This window comes from Hydra vulgaris, chromosome 08 (assembly GCF_038396675.1).
Source record: "Hydra vulgaris chromosome 08, alternate assembly HydraT2T_AEP".
Taxonomy (NCBI): domain Eukaryota; kingdom Metazoa; phylum Cnidaria; class Hydrozoa; order Anthoathecata; family Hydridae; genus Hydra; species Hydra vulgaris.
Genome location: NC_088927.1, coordinates 37920477 through 37935376, shown reverse-complemented (window position 1 = coordinate 37935376; position 14900 = coordinate 37920477).

Below are 14900 nucleotides of genomic sequence, written 5' to 3'. Positions count from 1 at the left end.
ACCTGTGTCAATCACATCAATAGCATGTAAAGTATTTGAAGGAGTTATAAGAAATGAAATGCAAAATTTTTTTGACAACCATAATATAATCTCAAAATGCCAACATGGCTTCGTAAAACGGAGATCGTGTACAACAAATCTTTTAGAGACACTTAATTTTATCACACAGAAACTAGCAAAAAAACATACCAGTAGATGTTATAATGCTAGATTTTGCGAAAGCATTTGATACAGTGCCACACAAGCGACTTTTATTAAAGTTGAATGCTTATGGAATAAAAGGAAAATTTTTGAACTGGATTGAGGCATTTCTGAATAATCGAACTCAAAGAGTTGTCCAGGGTGAAGCGGTGTCAACATGGAAAAAAGTATCAAGTGGCGTTCCACAGGTATCCATTCTGAGGCCATTCCTTTTCATAGCATACATAAATGACTTGCCAGAAAAAATCAAAAATATGGTGAAAATATATGCAGACGACACTAAAATCTTAACAGCTGTATATTCAATTGAGGACGCCAAATTAGTTCAAAGAGATTTAAATATTATAGAAGATTGGTCAGAAAAATGGTTAATCAAACTGAATGAAAGTAAATGTGTAGTAATGCAATATGGAAAAAACAACATAAATTTTAATTACACAGTAAATGGGTCAAAAATTAATAATTCTACGCATGAACGTGATCTTGGTGTAAATTTTGATACATCACTGAAATGGAAGAAACACATAGTAGCGTGTTCATCAAAAGCTAATGCAATAATGGGAATGATAAAAAACACTTTTGTCCATTTGGATCAGCATATTCTCTAGCAACTATATAATACTTTTGTTAGACCTCTGATTGAATTTGCAGCGCCAGTTTGGTCACCAAACTGCAAAGGTGACATTGAAATATTAGAAAGGGTGCAACACAGAGTGACAAGGATGATAAAGAACTTAAGAAGCTTGCTGTATGAAGACCGTTTACAGATACTTGGTTTAACAAAATTGTCAGAAAGAAGGAAGAGAGGAGATCTTATTCAAATATTTAAGATTTTTAATTTTGTTTAATTTTAATTAGCCGAAGTTTCAGCAAAAAGTTTGATACTAAAAGAAAATAAATGTTTAAAAAAACATATAAAGATAATAAAGCTTAAAAAGAAAGAAAAACAAAATGACTGGAGTTATACCAATTTGATTAAAGATAACCGGATAAAGAACATGAAAGTATGAACTTGCTATACATATTGGATAAGTTAAAGGATTCTGCTAATGAACATTTGCCATTCAAAAAAGATAAAAAAACATTTACATGGCAGCTACGATTAATGATTTATGATGCCATTGTTAACCAGGTACCAAGAAAAAGTATTCCAATTTTGTTTCCAAAAATTTTTAAACATTTAGGCATTGCACATATAGAAAATTTCCCACATCGTAGCACAGTTGAAGAGATGGTTTGTGAATTAGGTATAATCAGCGACCTTCATGCTGCTGAAGTTGCGATTTCTACAGCCAATTTTACCCTTGGTTTTGATGCAACAACCCAAGAAGGAGTACATATAAACTCTATTCATTTTACAACCAAAACACAGTTTCATGTTATAGCAATAGATCAGTTGTCAGGTGGTACTGCACACGATTATCAAACTCATGTTGTATCTTCAATAGATCAACTTGCCTTTTTGTATTCTGATTTCCATAATTGTGACTATCAAAAGAGCCGCTCAAAAATTATTCAAAACATTACAAACTCTATGACTGACAGTGTTGCCATAAATCATGCAACTGTTCAGCTAATAAATTCTTCATGGGGAAAAGTTTTAAATGAACTTAATTTCACTTACACCCTCTTGAAACAATATCCAGCTCATGCAGGTCTGCATTAAAAATGATTGAAACACAAAATGGAGCGCTGTTTGGGAAAGATTGTATCGCTGGTAATATAGTTTACAATTGAATAAGATGCGATACAAAGATGGTAAAGGAAATCCTAAAGGTTTTTAAATCTTTTTAGATGAGATGAAACTTCCCAAAGGACTCATTCCTCGTTACAGAGGGAACAGATTGCATATTTTGTTTCATATATGTGGTATATTAATCCAGCATTACAACTTATTTATTAAATTTTTAAGTACCAGTACAGTTTCATGTGGAGGGCTACAAAGTAGTTTAAGAATAGACTTTATTAATGAAACAGCTAAAAAAGAAATGTGCGTCTTAGGGCTATTGGGAAAGACTTTAACAGGACCATGGATGACATTATTTTATCAGTCAGCTACAGGAAGTTTAAGCCATATTGAAGGGATAAAATTGGTTGAAAATGTTTAAAAAAATCTTTATCATGTAAAAGACAATCCTATATTGTTTTAGCACAAAAGATTTGTTTGGAAATATAATTGAAAATGATAAGATCTTTGAAGAAATTGCTTTGGTGTGCCCAAAAGAAAAAGAAGTTGAACAAATGATTGTATCCTGTTTATCAACTATTATTGCTGTTTTAGAAAGACAGTATAAAAGATATTTTAATTTGGAGGTATCAGAACAACTTATAAAAGAGACGCAGACAGCCAGGCTTCATAATATTGATGCAGAAGAAGTCATGGGTATGTTCAGTGCTGCTAAACATCGTGCTCCTAACTCTACTTTATGTTTTTTGTCATCAAAATTAAGAGCAATAAAAAATAATGTAAGTGATTACATTGACCAAGTAGATAAAGATGAGAAAATGAAAGTTGTCTACTGGACAATAAATAAAACCAGAAAAAAGAGAGAGTTAAATAAAAAAAATATTTATGAAATAAAGCTTGAAATGATTGGTCGTAACATGTTGAAGAAGCAAAAAAAAGAGGATAAAAGTAGAAAAACATTGGCTCTTCAAATTCAAAACCTTAGTTGGTCAGATATTTCAACAAAAAATCAAGAACTCGAGTCTAAGCAATTATCAGACCTCTCCGATATGCTATCAGATACAGTAGTTGGTAGAAACATTTGCCATTTATGGTTTAATTCAGAAATGCAAGAAGCAGTTCTTTATTTTGGTAAACTTGAAAAAATGAAGGTAAAAAATGGTAAGCCAGTTTGTGTTGTAGCATACTGGAAAGATAATGAATCCTATGATAATGATGCAGTGGATTATGACATTTCAAAATACGAACTTGCTGCTGATATAATCTATGGAGACCTTATGTTATCCTGAAAACTAAGTGTTGGTTAATATTTAAAAAAGGCTATTTTCATAGTCACATATCTTTTAAAAACATTATGCGGCTTTGAAGTTTTTGTAGTTTTAACTTTTATGAAATAAATGAATATAACTATCAGTTTGTGTTGACCCTTTTTTTTTCATTTACTGCATTTTTTTTCCTAGATATTTTGTTTTACCTAAAAACATAAACTTTTGAAAATTATTTACTTACGCCACCAACCTTAACTACCTACCACACACCAACCCTCCTACCACCTATATACTCCCCTGAATACCCATTAATCTTTGCTACCCAGAGACAATTGATTTTTTCTTTAACTTTCTATTGATCACTCATTTATCAACAAATAAATTTTGAATCTCATTGACTTATGTTGTTTATTACAAAAAACTAATCCACTTTTGGGTGGGTGTCAGAGGCACTATCCGCCCCCCCCACGCGCCCCCGATCATTTGTATTTACTCCAGCTTTCAAGTGATACCAAATTTATGTAAATTGGATCATTTTTACGAAAGTTATGATTAATTTAAGTTGATAATTACAAGTTGCGGTCACAACATTATTCAACTTTCCCTATTAAAATTTTTGTGCCTAAAAAACTCATAACTTTCTTAAATGACATCAAAAAATAAAAAATTTGTATATGTATATATATATATATATATATATATATATATATATATATATATATATATATATATATATATATATACATATACAAATTTTATATATATATATATATATATATATATATATATATATATATATATATACAAATATATAAATATATTTATGTTTATGTAGAAATATATACACATATATATACATGGATATATAAATAAGTATATGCATGTATATATGCATAAATACAGGAGTCCACAGAGGGTGGAGGATCCGTTTTCCTCACGCATCAGGTTTAAGAGGCATCATCAGATGACAAAAAAAAAATTATCGGTATGCCAAATAAAAAATTGAAAACATCCAATAAAAAAATTAAGACTTCAAGCTTTCAAACAGCAATGTAGAATAATTTCCTTTATCTGGTATTCGCCTGACATCAACTTGGACTTAAAAAACAGTCAAGAATTGTTCAGTCAAGAAAAGTTAATGATCTCGTATTTCTGTATTCAAATGATCTTTAATGAAGACAAATTTATTGATGAGTTCCGCCATTTTTTGTCTGTTTACACTATCCACTGACACATGATCGACCCTTAGATTTTCTGAATAGCATTTATGCAAATGGATTCAAAGGAAATTTCCCCTGGATATGCTATATAGATATCTGTCTTAGAATCTTTTTTACTTTGCCAGTATCTGTGGCTAAAGGCGAGAGATCTTTTAGCAAGATGGCTCTTGTTAAATACTCCCTTAGAGTTACTATAGGAAAAGATTTTCTTAACAATTGTCTTATCCTTTCAATTGAAACAGATCTTGTAAAGAAAGTTAATTATGGTGTTGTAACTTTTAACTTTGCTGCCAGAAAAGCTCGTAAAGTCTTGGTGTAACACTATTAAAACTTGATGGCAAATCCAGAATATATATATATATATATATATATATATATATATATATATATATATATATATATATATATATATATATATATATATATATATATATATATATATGTGTGTATATATATATATATACATATATATGCATATATATTTATGTATGCATACACACATAATTACTCAAACACACACACATATATAGATATGTTATTGTATTTAAAATATATAACTATGTTAATGTATTTAAATATATATATATATATATATATATAAATATATACATATTTATACATGCATATATACATATGCATATATTCATATATGCCTACTATATATATATATATATATATATATATATATATATATATATATATATATATATATATATATATATATATATATATATATATATATGTATATATATATATATATATATATATATATATATATATATATATACATATATATATATATATATATACATATATATATATATACATATATATCAGCCTTTGGAATTAGGATCGGCATTCTGCAATGCTAACCTAACTGCGGACCTAGAAGTGTAAAAGGTCAGCAAAAAATTGCAGACCTTGTTTCTCTTTTTTATGGTAAAACCTGTTTCAATTTTTTGGCAGACCTGATGCCAACCTTTAACAGATTAAGGTCTGCAAATTATTGCCAACCTCATTTTTCCTTATTGAGGAGAAGTATGATCTTGAATAACATGTGGAACAAATTCTTAAAGTTAATATTAATAAATAACACAAATACAGCATTTCCTGTCATTTAATTTAACAAAATGAAAAAGTTATATAGTTAAAATAATTTAACTGTAAAAAGAAAAGGAAACATATACGATATTACAAATGTAAAAATACTTTTAAATGTTTTACACATATTTATAATTTCATCCAAATATTTGTTACTAACATCAATTATCAATTTATTGATCTAGAAAATTGTAATCAACAGAATAATATAATATTTAATAAAATATGTGGTAATATTTATTGGTATTTAGAATATGTTAAAAATTTGATAAAACATGTTGACAAATATATTTTTTAAAAGTAAAAGTTGGTATACTATTTGAAATATCATTTTAAAACTATGATATTAAAATTATACATAATGAAATGTTAACTCAATAAAAACATTACTTTTGCCATGATTTTACAGATGATTAGGGATCCCAATCTTCTAGTGATTGACCCAGCAAATCATTAAATTGTTCACATTTCATTAAATTGTTCACAGCAGTCATTAAATTGTTCACATTTTCAACAAAAAACCTACTTCTTTTATTTGAATAGATATTATTCATTTTTGAAAAGCCTCTTACAGCTTTTGCTGAACTGACTGCTATGGTGTTCACAATACTTTTGGCCTTTCTAATACTTGGTGGTATGGTGTAGTTTTCATCTGTATTGTACTTTCAACAAAGTTTCTAAAATCATTAACATCAATTTTGTAGCAGCAAATTTCCTGAAACATGCAAAGTTTTTCTTCTGCCTCCATCCATGGTATAGTGACCTCTTCAATGTTCCATGATTTAACTTCTACCAAGTTTATGAGATCATGCACTAGATGTGAACCTTTATAATTGTCTCTACTTGACAAATGGTTGGAATCCATTAACCCTTTAATCCAGATCTGTGTGATCTGGATTAAAGAATCCAACCGCTTCTCACTTAGAAAATTGACAAACTTAGAATTTTCAGTAAAACCTATTTTCTTGAAGTTTTCAAAGTCTAGTTTTACATAAATTTCTTTTTTATGTTGTCCTCTATCTTTCTTGAGCATTTCAATTGCTTTTACTGTCCTCTAAATTAGTTTCTCAGCCATTGGCAGTGATACGCTTCTGGCTTGCAATGCATTTGAAAGAAGAGAAATTTCAAGAAGTATATCTAACATGAGTGCCAAGTCATGTAAGAAATAATTTTTAGACATCCGTGCAGCTATTCCTAAAAACTTTGCATCACTGCAGAAAAATTCATGCAGAAAAAAATAAATCCGCCAAATTGCTTATGCTGCTCTCAAACTACACTCAGCCCATCTTGGCCCTAAAACTCTGCCTATTTTCAAGATCTCCTGTCCCAGCTGCTGAGAAATACTGTACAGCTGCATTTGATTTTGGTTTGACTGGTGAAAGATTGAATATATCTTATCCATAAAGATTTTGAAGTGATTAACTTGTTTTATTTTCTATATGGCATCATCCAAAACAAGTTGCAGCTGATGGTTTAAGCAATGCCAAAGTATAATGTTAGGAAAAAAATTTTTCAGTCTAACACCCACACCTGACGATTGTCCGAGCATCACACTGGCCCCATCTAAGCAAAAAGCAATGAGATTCTTTTTCAAAAATCCATACCAAAACCAACACTATTCAACGTTTCTACTAAACACATATGCATGTTTTCTCCTCCTTGTCCTTCAAGTTCCGCAAGTCTTAGGAAAATCATTGAAGACAGCTCATTATCTTCCACTTTCACATAGATTGTAAGAACAGGCTTATTTGATATTGTATAAACTTCATCAACGATGACACATATTTACGGCCTTCTTCTTTGACCTCTAATGTCCTTTGCAATGTGAGATACTATTTTTGCTGCAATTTTGCGGGAATGAAGCCAGAAACCTTTTTGCTAAGCTATACACTGTGTTGAAAACTTTGCATGTTGAACTGATGTACTTCTCATTAGCTTTATCAATGCTTTTGGCAATGGTATCATATTTACAGGCATCAACTTGATTTACACAAACTGCATGACCCTTGGATGTAAAATGAGCGTTCATTTTCTTTCTGAGGTAAGCTTGCTGTGTTGTTTGTTCTTCCCTGATACTAATACTTGACACTTTTTCCATTCTATTGAAATATCTATGCTTTTCATATTCAGAGAATCAAATTTTCCACAATGAAAGCAAACAAGTTTTTTGTCCTGCGTAATTATTCCATCATATTTTTGTTTAAATGAATCATACTGCTTCATACTCCAGCAGTCTGGAAGTTGTTTTTCTTGCTGAACAGCGTTGGGAGCTGAGGTGGTGCTCATTTTTTCCTGCAGCATAGTATCCTGAGATGAATCAGCATTGTTCTTTTGTAGCACTGCATTAGGAACTAATATGGTATCTGTTTCTTCTTCTACCATAGCATTATGCAGGGATGCAGTAACAGGATCTGAAGACAAAGCAGTCTCATCCAGAGTACCTTACTTTCTGTACAAAGTGGAATATCCTCTGCTGTCTCTTCATTTTCAGGAACTAATGAACTAATATAAGACTCTTTCACAATGTGGCGATCATAATGTCTATCGAACGCTATATAACATTGTTAGCTTTGGATCTCATATCAATTTAAACTATTATTTATAACATAATAACTTAATTTATTAAAGTTGTCTTCAATATTTTGATGTAATATGGTGTAATATCCAATATTTGTAATTCTAAGAGATTATATGTGTTTTGCCTTCGTCAGGGAAGCCATTTTTGTTGTGTGACCACTCCGAGTAATTAAATATTGTGAGAGCCCTATATTTCGTTACATGTTTTGAGGATTTAGTAACCGGTTCGCAGAGTATGTTACTGTCCAGGAACCGGTTCTTGCAAACCGGTGTGAACTAGCTAAACCCCACCACTGTTTTCATCTTACCATAGAATAAAAAGGGAATAACTAGGGTTTTAATATCACCAGGATTATATTCTTTTACTCTTGGCTAAAAATTTTAATCTTATATTTGTATATTTGAATATAAAAACCATTTTTTGATGTTAACAATAAACAAAATTATTCTTACCTTAGATTTTTTTTTTCTTTCCTAAACTGTTAGTTAATGATCAATAGAGTAAATTTCAGATCTTGAAAATTACTAAATTAAAACCATTTTGCAACAGTATTCAACTAACTGTTTCTCAACAGTATCACTAAAATGAAATAATGTTGGTAAATATAAAGATTTTGTTAATTAAAAAAAACTTACTGTGAATTTTTGTTTTTAAAGTGCTGTATCACCTAGCTGTAAATTTTTTATAGCTTGTCTGAAAAAGCAGTTTAAAAATGTCTTCTTAGCCTAGTCAATGAATCTTCTTTATGCAAAGGAGAGTATGCAATTAAAACAAATATTATAATATATAAACATAGGTATCTTCACATTCAGAAAAGTATCATAGATTTGTATTATAATGAAAAAATTATTTACATAAAAAACTTAACTTGCTTCAGTTACTCTGTAACAAACACATGAATGTTCAGATAAAACAATGTTTTTAAATATATGTGGCTATGAAAATAACCGTTTTTTTAGGCAGTTTATTCTATTGCATTGTCTGTCATACTTTTTTATTTCTTTTAGGAAAGATGTTTCAATGAAGAGTCAAGGTTAATGTATAGTTGAAGTCTAAAATAAAATAGATATTAAAAATTATAAAAATAAAAATTAAAAATATTAAAAAAAAAAATTACTAATTATAACAAATCCATATACTAATTAAATTAGAATATGGACTTGTTCTAATTAGTACTTGACTTCAATACACATACTTATTTTTTATATTATTTATTATATACGCTTTTGCTCTAATAATTAGAACAAAAAGCAAACACGTATATAATAAATAATATCTTTAAAAAAACACATATATAATAAATAATATCTTTGTTTATTGCACAACAGGCAACTTCAAATTTTGTGATGACTGTGACTACAAAACCATTTTCTGTATGAAGTAGTTTTTTTTGTTAAGTAACACAAAAAAACAGTCATTTTTCTGTTTGGGAAAATATTTAGGCAGAATAAAAAAATTAAGGTCTTCAAGTTTTTAATAAATTGTAAATTTTTGTGTCCGGGTACAGTAACCTTTCATTTAGATCTTCGTTTACATATATCTAAAGCTAATTGCATTAGGTATTAATAATTATTAACAATTTATATAATAAACCATTAGTTTCTTACCAAGTTGCAGCAATCTTTACATTTCCAAAATTTATCTTTGCTTTCAAAAGAAATATTGCTGATTTTTTTGCATTACTTATAAAAACAATGGTTACAAGTATAACATTGAGCCATTTGCCTACAATTAATAACTTTTTTAACCTAACTGGTATGCTAATATTGGTCTCTATTGTTCCTTCCACACACTACATACTTCTGATATATTCCAAACTGTTACTCATCTGAAGAAAAAGCTTTCGCTTTTTCTTCAGATGAGTAACAGTTTGGAAATCAACAGGGTCCAACACCGGTTAAGAGGTCTCATAAGATAAAGGATGATCAGATAAATGAAAACCGTTACCACAGTTATTAGCATGATTAACAAATAAGTACGCATCAGTAAATAAGTCCTTTGATATCAAATTTTGCTCAATTTTGTTAGTTGAATTAGGTGAAGAATTAACTTAAGTTTGAGGGTAGGGATCAAGAATGGTTGATTTTACATTAACAGTTGGAAGGATTGGCCAGTCATTGACAGGAAGTTGGGTCTGCTCGTCATAAATAGGAAGTTGGGTCTGTTTGTGTTTTTTGTTAATGGATTTAACAGGTTTCTCAAGATCAGTGAATAAATTACGTAACCTTTTACTGATCGACTCCATGAGTTGATTCGAAAAAGATTTTAGCTCAATGGTCATATTTTTAACTAGCTCAGTCAGATACGAAGCAAGGGTAGCACATACAACAGAGTGAGAACTTGTGGAATTATATATATATATATATATATATATATATATATATATATATATATATATATATATATATATATATATATATATATATATATATATATATATATATATATAAGACACTACAAGTATGTCATGATAGGGTATTATAATAATTTTTTTCCTGCTTAGTTAAAAGTTAAACTTGTTTAGATGGACTTTCCTTTATGAATAATAAGGATTATTAAACTTTTTTTTGTGTGTGTTTATTTTAGGATTTCGATGACAACATTCTTTTAATGGCTATTGAATATTATTTAAATCCTCGCTTAACTATTATTAAGCAAAACCCAGAAGTCACAGACATGCAGCTTGCAGAATCCTATGGAGGAGAGGAATATCTTGTTGTTGTTGTGGTCGCCCCCCAAAAAATATAAAACTAGTTAGAAAACTGGTTAACAGTTTTAAGAATGACTCAAGCCTTTCACTAAGGGAACGCACAAAAATATATAGATTTTTTCATAGTTTTGTTGCAAAAGTTAAAAACAAACATGGTTTTCATTCTTTCAGAGCACAAAAAGTGCCCAACTGTTCTGAAACTCAACAAAAAAAGTGCTAGAACCCGCGGCAGAAATTTGTATGACAATTTTATTTCTAAAAATTTCTGTATTATTGAAGACGATGAAACTTATATCAAGTACGATCATCAACAAATTTCTAGTGCTGTTTATTATATTGCCAAATATAGAGGAAAAGCAGATAAAAAATTTAAATACACAAAACAGGACAAGTTCGCTAAAAAACTTTGGCAAGCTATTTGCAGTTGTGGCAAAAAATCAGCACCTTGTATTTCTCAGTCCACACTTTCTGGTCAAATATATGTTAAAGAATGTTTGCAAAAGCGCCTTTTACCTCTCATTAAATCACGCAAAAACAGATCTGTGTTCTGGCCTGATTTAACTTATAAAATAATGTGAAATTTGTGCCTAAAACAGAAAATCCTTCAAACTGCCCAGAATTGAGAGTTATTGAAAAGTACTGGGCTATTATTAAAAGAAAAATGAAAAAAACAAAAAAGCTTTGCAAAAACATTAAAGATATTTGACAAGTCCTTTCTTCGGCAGATGTCAATCGTAAATAGTTTTTTATTAGTTTCAATTTGCTAAAACTTGTTTAACCCATAGCTACAGTAAATGGCAATGCAAGAAACAATTTTAAATTTTTTTTAATGTTTGGGAATGATTCTTGCGGTTCCCATTCTCCTAAAATATTTAACAATTCCAAATGGCACATTTAATCTGTTAAAAAGTTAAATTCTTCTGCAATAATTTTATGATTTTTAAATCTTTCAGTTAACTGCATTATTACACTATCAAGTACTGCACGGCATGAAATTTTTATTGTTTCGAAGTTTTCTGTTTCATCTTCACCAAACTCCACCGATATTTTCTCTTTTTTTCTTATTCGTTCTTTTATAAATTCTATGTTCATTTGTTCACATATTTTTTAATCTGACTAAAACCTTTATTAATTTCATCACTTCTAAAATATTGAAAATTATTTTAAGGCCTTTTATTAGTATAGAGGATTTGTAAATGTTCTGATCTCTTTTTTGTAGAGATAGACTTACATTGTTTATACGCTCCAGAATTAAATATCACACATATAAAAATGCAATAAACTTATACGTATATAAACATTTGCTCAACGATTTAGTTATAACGCATCTCTATTCGAACGATCATTTTGAATTTCATTTAACACCAAAATAATAGATACCAAATTTTCTTTTACAGCATTAACTGCATTTAAATTCGAACACCAACTCGTATCTGCAGCCAAAAATACCCAAGAATATTTACACTATAATACAAAATTCGCAAATTATAGTTTCAAATTTAAACCACAGCACTATATTTAAAACATGTATGATATATATATATATATATATATATATATATATATATATATATATATATATATATATATATATCATACATTTAAAACATGTATGATATATATATATATATATATATATATCATACATTTAAAACATGTATGATATATATATATATATATATATATATATATATATATATATATATATATATATATATATATATATATATATATATATATATATATATATTATACATGTTATAAATATAATGCTGTGATTTGAATTTGAAACTATAATCTGCGAATTTTGTATTGTAGTCTCAATATTTTTGGGTTTTTTTGGCTACTGATACGAGGTGGTGTTCAAACTTTATGCGGTAGTGGTGTAGTGGTAGAGCGCTCGCTTCATAAGCGAGTGGTTCCGAGTTCGATTCCCACCATATCCCTGGTAGTACCGCGCTCAACTTGTTTCTTTGTGCAGCGTTCTTATTCGGCAAGGTTCTTGTTTCGGAGTTTTTGAGTTGAGAGAGGGTTATAACCACAATTAAGAAACTCTCGGTCTTGGAGGATGAATTAACATTAAAAAAATATATAAAAAAATATTTACACTACAGTACTACAGTAAAATATTGCACTACAGTACAAAGTTCAGAGATAATAGACTCAACTTATAACCACAGCTGATCAATCAAAATATAGCTTTACGTCTCTGTATTTGAAAAATTTCATTTAACACTGATTCTTTGTCAAACGTGAAGCAAAGAGCGGCACAATTTTAAAGAATTTGTAAATTTATTATCTTTACACAGGCTATTATGTGTGAATGTGTCGTAAATTCATATGCGCACGAATTATGCTTATTAACAAAAATGCGCATATGCATTTTATTTCCTACAGAATTATACAAATTAGGTATATGCAATTTATCTGAAATGATTTTGGCGCTCTTTAAATGTTGCGTCCTTGGCAACTGCCCATATACAAATGCCTACCTACGCCTCTAATTAGGTGTATCCACTTCAGATGCTCCGGATTTGAAAGACATTCTGTTAAGTGTTCACATAATTGAAAATTCAATTGGAGAAGTTCAGGCAGTAGAGATTTTTTCAATAATACGATTTGGTAGATCATGTTTTTGCAGTTAATTTAGACACAAACAGTTGCAAAACTGGTAAATACCATAAAATACCACGGAACAATAGCAACTCTTACCAATATTATTGACCATCCTTTGAGCTCTCTACAGGAAATATTTATAAAAATCCACATTTCACATTTCTTAGAAGTTTTGTGAGGTGGTACTAAGAGTCCATAAAAATTACTTTATATTAGATTTAAAAAGATAACTATATAACTTACTTGACACAATTCAGGCGAGTGAACTTGCAGCCTGGTGCAATCCATGAGGCAAGATTCATGGCTGATATATATTTTTATAATTCAAATGATCAAAGCTACACAGCAGATATTAACAGTGGACAAGGCAAAAAAGTTTAACGATGCCAGCTTATTCATAACTGTTTTGTATGGTTCCTAAAAATTAGAGTAGCGGTCTCTGCTCTAAGATGCGACGCGGCGGCTTTAAAAGACTCATATGAGTTGAAGAAACCTTTTTGCTATAAGAAGTATAAAGATCTTGGAAATGCTCAAATAAAAAGTTTAAAACGACAACAAACAAAAAAAAACAATCTTTTATCTCTAGTTTTGCTTTGTCTTTTTTAATTGATTATTTAATTCTTCTTATCTTTTCTTAAAATACCTCTTGATCGACCTCTCAGGGAGCCGGAAAAAAAGTTTGAGATATTGAGAATTTAAAATATTGAGAAAGGAGTTGAAAACGGTCCAACTTTTACCAAAAACACATTATTTTTTATCTGAAAAAAATTGCTGACAAAAAAAGCTACCATTTGGAATAAATTTAAGCCTGGCATTGCTTTAAACTATTTATCTTTTCCATCTTCATTATATCCCCAAGCATCAGTGCTAGGAATTGTGTTTTATTTCCGTATTTTGGGCTGCATAGCAAAGTATTTTAAAGCGTTTTAAAAGCATCATTTAATTGAAAACCAGATAGACGTGGTGAATTCAACTTCTACACCTTTGTTAACGCTATTTTTATCATCGTTATTTTCAAAATGCTTTCAGCATCTGTAGCTTGTAAACATGTGATTAGTACATTGCAACCTAAACCGATGTAAGATTCTACTGAGAGCTATTCTTGGAAGGCACTAGGATCTAATTCTCACAAAGGGTTGTGCTCTTATGTCAAAAATTTGAACAAAACATTGTCATCAACTTCTTCCATCTTTTTGGTTTGTTTTGCTGATACAAGATTTTTTTAAAAGATTAATGGCAGTCTCTTTCCAAGAGCCTGTCATCAAGGCATTCCATAAAGAAATGAAATCGTTTATAGCTTACAGGATAGAAATTGGCGGGGGTTCGGTATTATCCACAGACTAAATACACAGACGCAAAATTTTGCGACAATAATAAGCTTTGTATTACATTCATGGACTAATGGACAGATGTGGTGTTAGAGTTGGTGTTGCCTAAACTTTTAATGTCTTGCATTTTTCCATCATAGATTTGCTTATAAATTTTCGGTTAACTAGAAGCATTCTTTTACATTTGATAA